Source organism: Arvicanthis niloticus, chromosome 30 (assembly GCF_011762505.2).
Source record: "Arvicanthis niloticus isolate mArvNil1 chromosome 30, mArvNil1.pat.X, whole genome shotgun sequence".
NCBI lineage: Eukaryota > Metazoa > Chordata > Mammalia > Rodentia > Muridae > Arvicanthis > Arvicanthis niloticus.
In genome coordinates, this window is record NC_133438.1 from 3,307,773 (window position 1) to 3,315,041 (window position 7,269).

Here is a 7,269-nt window from a genome sequence, read left to right on the forward strand (position 1 = left end):
TTCCTTTCTGTTCACATTCTTCTGTTTCTTTCTTCTCCATTTTCCAAATCTTATTTGTTCTTCTTAGTGGCACCCATGGTCTCTGAGTATCTATGCTCATCTCAACAGTGGTCTTAGCATTACTGTGACCCACATGTGCATTTTGGAGCTGAGCACATGTCATCTTGGGCATGGTTTGCACCCTCAGGACTACACAGCACTGAACTCAGGCTATCATCTCAGGCTATCACCCTATCCAGGACCCCATGGCAAAGATCTGGTGTTCATATCAGGCCCAGGCCTTCCCAAATGGCTCCATGTGAGAGTTATTTGTCTCTGGCCATTTCTTGTCAATGGCCTGCTATCCCATGTTGTATTCTAGTCTCAGGCTCGCATCTCACCCTGGAAGCCTTTCCAGACCTGTGCATCAGCTAGATTGGTGGTCATCTCAGGCTAGCTCCTTGGCACTAGGCCCTTGGATATGGGGCCTTAGTGCCACAGTGGCACTGAAGCAGTGGTCATCTCTAGCTTGCTCTTTACCAAGAATATTAGGCTTTTAATTATTCAGATGTTGACATGTCAGAATACTGAGGGTAGACATAGCCTTTTTCCTCCCTGCCACATACTGACATACATGTTACACACCAGCAGCACCTGTACTGCCTCTACAAGCAGGTATTTTGAGTTCATTTGTTTGTTTGTTTGTTTGTTTTTAGTTTTGTATTTTAAATATTGTCTCTCACTGTAGTCTGACACATGCTGAGTAAACAGGCTGATCTTAAACTCACAGAGATCCTCCTAATTCTGACTCCTGAGTTCTGGGAATAAAGGCACATACCATAACAACAGGTTTCTGGGGTACTTTTGAACATTCTCTATAAGATGATGATAGACATATGCATTATTACATATATGAATTATATGTATATTCATGTAGAATATACAGTGTCCAACATGGGGATAAGTGAAAAGCCAATATACCTGGAAGCTTTCTAAAGTTCTACTTACCTGGAGTTGTGCTGACTGAGAGGCCAAGCACAATGCCAGAAAGATAATTCCTGTGGACCTATCCTTCTGAATCCATGAGGCTGAAAGAAATTACTCAAAATTATTGATAAAATGCTTCATCCTAAGAGCCGCTGTGGCATTCAACACTCCTTGAGTGACAATGAGTAACAAGTATCTGTACCACAAGCTTGAGAATTGAGTATTTGTGTATACACCTGCATTCAATGTGGTGAGATAAGTAGCTATGTTAAAGAAAAATTAGTGCCAAGCATCCACCACAGTGTGAGAACACCTCTGTGCTCAATCTATGAGGTCACTCTGTTCAATCAGAAAATGGCTGTTTGTCTTTATAGCCATAGGATCTGTATACAAAAGTAAAGTTTGGTCACATTAAGTGAAATACAGTATCATCACCGGTAAATATTCACTTGGTTTTATTTTGTTTAGAATTAAATGTCTGAGGGTAAATATAATTTTTAAAAAGATTAATTTTTATTTTGTGTATGTTGATCTGTATCATTTAAATTCAACAGTCTTTCTTACCTGATCATAGTATGGATCAACACAGCACCACAAGGAACAATTACCAGTATGGACATTCCACTGATTTGATTCATCTCTTAACAGTGAACAGAGTCCTATGCCACTTAGTGAATTAGACAGCAATCGCTATCTCTCATGCTCAGCTCCCCTAAATGACACCTGATCATCTTCCATGATCTGTTAGCCCCTTATTTTCATATACATATCAGACAAAAATGGCAACGTACTCCAGTAATACATAAAAGCCTGCCAATGAGGGTTTTATTTAACTTACATTGTCTTACATGTGTACATTTCTTTTGAAGGACTAGTGTTAAGTTTCATTCCTCAATTTCTCTACTTCCAATGTTCTCACACTGATCACATCAGACATATTTTCAGTGACCTCATCAGATACATAATGAGAGACACCTTGATCCTAGTTATGAAGATTCCCAAATATAGTCATTTCAGATATAGACTATTCCCTAATTTTTCCAGTATCCTATAATGAGCCATGATTAAAGACTGATACTCACAGTCAATCTTAGATATTTTTCTTTCTGTGGATTAAAGGTTAGATACCAGGTCTGTTTTCTACTGCTTCTTCTGTATTTTCACCCTTGCATCCTGAACATTATTAGAAATGGCAGATACTTTTTTTATTAAATAAGTATATTCAATGGTCTTCAGGGTAACAATTATGAGTCATTGCTACCCTGTCAGCTTGTCACTTCCTATGATTTTTATAACCGTCATCTGTGGACAGTAATTTCTACTCTTAATACTTGAACTTAAAAACAACAAAAAAAGGGTAAGGGGCTTTCTAAATCCCAAATGTATTTAGAGGCAGAATGGATACTGGAAAGACTTGGACATGTCTTGTGTGGCACAAAACCAGGTCCCTCAGCCTCTGCTCACAAAGCCATGGTTGTTGTTCTCAAATATAATCCAGCCTTCTATGCAGTTTGTGTTCCCCACTTGAAATTTCTTTCATGTTGTTATATCCTTTTGGCATAGAAAGTTTTCAATTTGTGGGGGGACAATAGAGATGGCTCAGTAATAAAGAACACATACTGCTGTTGCACAGGACCTGGGATTGCTTCCCAGCACCCACATGGTAGCTCACAAATGCCTGTAATCCTAGTTCTAGGGAGCACACACACAATCCCGTGTCTTCTGAAGGCACTGCTTTCTCATAATCCACACATTTGGGCAAAACATTCATGTATATAAATGTAAATAGATAATACATATTTTTGCACATAACAAATTTTCATTTTTATATAATGTCTTATTTAACAGGTAAAAGACAATTGCAAATAAGGCTTTTAAGATTTTAGGAAATTGTACTGTTCTAAGTATGGTCTGACTTGCCAGAAAGTTGTCCTGTTTCCAAGTTTCATTTTACCACCACAAGATGGGCCTGGTGTTTATCACATCCCTGGAAATACATATACTTATTAGTAAGGAGTAAAAGCTGTAATGTTAACTACATAAGAATTACTAACACCATGACTCTGTAAAAAAAAAAATGCAACATGAAATAGTAATCTGTAGTTTACTAGCATGTCAAAAAATAAGTTACCAAAATATTTTATTTTTAAATTCTACATATATTTCTTACTTCTCTTATTGAGGAACCTATTGTACTCAAATTTATAATGCACTCAAATATATAACATGCATGTAAAATATGTAAAATGTAATTAGAAAAATGTGGAAATGTAAACATTTTCCAAACATTAATAAAGATCTATGTGTAGAGACAAATAGAGCAGAGGGTTAGAGCCCAGTCCCTTCATGAATAAGGCCCTTGGTTTCATTAGAATCAATGTTTGAAGACATGTATCAGGTTATATTTAATGTTAGAGTATGAGCAAACTAGGGGAGATAACTAGAGAATATTTGGTCCTACCCTGATACTCATGAAAGTTCTTTTTAATGTTAATTGCTGATTTAAAGATGGTTTCAAACTAGTTATTATACCAGGGGTCACTTAATACAGAAATATACCCTGCTTCTATAACTCATAAATATACTGTACCTTAAGAATACATTTTACTCTAAACACTGATTCATATTATGCATATTCCCACAGTGTACTCTTTATATTTCCATGCTGTTGTATACTATGGTGGGAAACTATAGTAAGTTCACATATGATGATAATACCTGCAAAATTAAGTCTACACATCATGTAAGTTAAGGTGAGTTATTACATTGACTGATTACCACAATCCTTCAGCACCTTAACAGGTGGGCTGCATTACCCTGGTATGAAACACAGTTACTCTCTGTGAAGTCACACGTGTATTACAGTAAGAACCAATGGGAACTGGCACAAGGTTAAGAAGACATTTATTTTTCTTATTCACCTTTTAGTCATGGGATTAGTTTTTTCTCTGTCCTGTCTGTTCAATGGATCTGTTTTTTATGCCAGATTCTAATTACCAAACATAGGCATGGTTGCAGACCTCTTTTCTTTGCTGGCTTTGCACCATTCTCTGAATTATAAAGTACTCCCCTGCCTTTGTCCTTCTGTAGCATAATGGCCGAGTGTACAGATCCTGACTTCATAATAACCAGCACCGTGGAAGAGAGCATCAGATAAAGCCTGAGATAAAAGTTCAAGACTCTGTGATCTGACCTTCCCTCAGAATAACAATTTTCATTTCATCTGCAGTCATAATGACAGTGCTGACTTTGGAAGACAAACACATTTATGAAACATTTTCCACTTTGTCAACAAAGTTACTTAAGAGTTTCTCATGTCTTGAAGATGCGTTAAGTAGCATGATTCCTGGAGGATAACTGGGTCTCCATGGAAGATTCTAGAAACCATGATTTCATTTTCTTGAGAAATTACAGAAGTTTCTTTGTCTCATTGAATCCAGGCTTCTCTTACTTCTTCCAACACAAATGAACTTAGGTTTTCTTGGTTTTGTTTCTTTATTTTTTGTTTTGTTTTTAAGATTTAGAACACTTATTCCTTAACTGAGTATTTCATACGTGCATATATGTTTTACTCAAGTCTACTCCCTACCTCATTATCCTCATGACCAGGTCCTTTCTCATCCCAATAATCACCATTCCTTACAAATTACATGTTTCTTAAAACAAAGAAACCATCATCACCACCACCAAAAACAACAACAACAAAAACAAACAGAATAAAACAACAAAACCCACTGAGTCTAGTTACTGATGCTAGTATGTGCCTAGTGCAGAATCTTCTAAAAAAGCATGGGTGACATCCAACTGTTGAATCTTTAAAACCCTTCAACTAGGAAAGAAACATCTTGACAGCCCCCTATCTTCTTGTTTTTTTCTACTTTGATCTTTTGCATTTTGTATGCATACTGCCATAAAAAATGAACTAATATGTGTAAGCATTCTGTTCCATCTGGACAGAATCTGTTTCTATGGAATCATCTACAATTTCTGGTTCTTGTACATTTTCTCTTTTCTTCCATGATGATCCCTGAGTCCTTGGAGGAAGGGGTATAATACAGATATCTCATTTTTAAATATGCCCTCAAGAACATCTTTTTCTCAACACGTTGGAGTATGTGGGCCTCTCTGTGTTAATCACCACAGATTGAAAAAGAAGTTTCTTTTATGAAGCTTGAGAGACATACTGATTTTTTAGTATAAAGTTAAGAGCTTATGGTTCAGTTTGTCACTATGTCTCATTTAGCTGAAAAGTAGTATTAAGTTCTTGAGCAGGGTCTGTGTACTCTTCAGCTACATATTCTTGTCCCTGATATTGGTGACAAGTATAGATTCTATCTTGTGAAATAAGTCTTCAGGTCAGTAAGGAAGTGGTTGGGGATTCCCATGACGTTCATAACACTACTGCAGTAAGCTTATTGCTGTTATAGCTCCAGGGTTCGTATCGGGGTAAGATTTATAATTACTTGCAGTCCAATGAAAACTATCCTGTAGAGATGAAGCTTCGGGATGATGTCCAGCTCACTTCCTTAAGTTGTACGACTCAAGTACATGATATCTTCAGCAATAGGGTTTTATTCCTCTAGAGATCATCGAACCACAAGCATTACAGGATATTGACATTAATCTCTATTTCCACAATTTTTCTTAACTTTTATCACCTACATATTCTGCCACATTTTAGCATAGTCAGCAAAGGAAATAGTCAAATGTGAAAAGAATATCTAGAGAACTGTGAATAAAAAACATAGTACACCATTATCATAGTAGATTATTAAAACATGTAGTATTATATAATACAAATGGATTTTACAATGATAACATCTAAGTGTTCTGGCAAAATGAAAAAATATGACCCTGTCATGAATCAGCTGGCTTCTCAGCATGCATTCACTCATGTGCTAAAATAAATCTCCCATCAAATTGTTCTTTTGTATATCTTCCTCATATCTCCAGAAAAGTAACTAACACAGATTTAGTTTGCCAGCGTTACTAAGAGATAATACATACAATATAAAATGTGTTAGACATATTTGAGAAAACATGTTATACACCAAAAGTAAGTATGTCAGTGTGTCTGTGTGTTTGTGCTTGTGTGTTTGTGTGTTGTATGTGTGTATGTATATAACTACATACATATATATGTATATATGTATAAATCTTTGTATATGTATACACATGCATATATACAGAGAGAAATAGTGAGCTTAGAGAAAGTTACAGAGACAGAGAGAGGGGGGAAGATGAGAAAGTCAAGAGAGGGAGATAATCTAATGCACTAATTCTCAACATTCCTAATGCTGTCATGCTCTAATAGAGCCCCTCATGTTGTTATGGCCCCAACCATAAAATTATGTTTGTTGCTATTTTTGTATTTATAGCCTAGGCTGGCCTTGAACTCATGATCCTCCTGTCTCTGCCTTCTCCAGCAAATCCATCCAGCATGCATCACCACAACCAGCAACTGTAATAGTCTATTGTTACACATAAAACTATACAAACCTTATATGCAGAATACCTTATATGTCACCCCTGTAAAGTGTTGTTAGACCGCAAGTGGGTCATGAAAATCTAGGGGTGACAGACTGAGAACCACTGATTTAATTTTTACCATGATGTTTTCTGCCTAGCTATTTAGCAGGACTGATATAGAACTGCAGCTTGTTATCTTCATCAAGTGCAAAAGTAGTCAGGGCTGTTCAGGCAAAACCAACAATGACAGCTCAAGTTAAGACAAAGATTCTTTCAGAGGATGGTTATAAGCAAAGAGAATAAGTAGGTGATATTGTGGTAGATCAGAAACTGTAGAATATTCAATCACAATTACTAGAATAGCTCCAAGGAGCAACCAAGGCTTAGAAACCAAGAGCCTTTACAGATATATGGATGTTAGATTTAGAACAAGGTGATATTTTGAACCTATCCTTGGGAGTTGCCATGTGGATTGACCACATATTTTGTATAAATAGGATTGGGTTTTATTTTAGGTGTTTGATCCATTTCAAATAGACAACTTAACTATAGAAATTAAACAAGAGAATGAAGTAAAAGGGAAAAATAGAAACCAAAAATATCAAAGATCCTTATTTGTAGATAACATGTAAGACAATATATATTTTACAAAAAATGCTCAGATATAATAAACACAGTAAAATTGCAGAATTCAGAAATAATATACAATAGCCTTCATATAGCCAAATATGTATTTTCAGAGGAAGAAATTAGAAAAATATGCCATTTTTAATAGAGCCCATAAAAAGACTATCTATGAAAACACTTAGACAAAAAAAAATATCTAAGTAATGA

General features: G+C 35.9%; 1 non-coding gene across 1 annotated transcript; it reads right to left on the minus strand.

Moving 5' to 3' along the window:
* Positions 1 to 523: 523 nt before the first annotated feature.
* Positions 524 to 655, minus strand: LOC143441065 (small nucleolar RNA SNORA17). Its single transcript, XR_013108311.1, has one exon. It is a non-coding gene; the product is annotated as a small nucleolar RNA SNORA17 (small nucleolar RNA).
* Between the last annotated feature and the right edge of the window lie 6,614 nt (positions 656 to 7,269).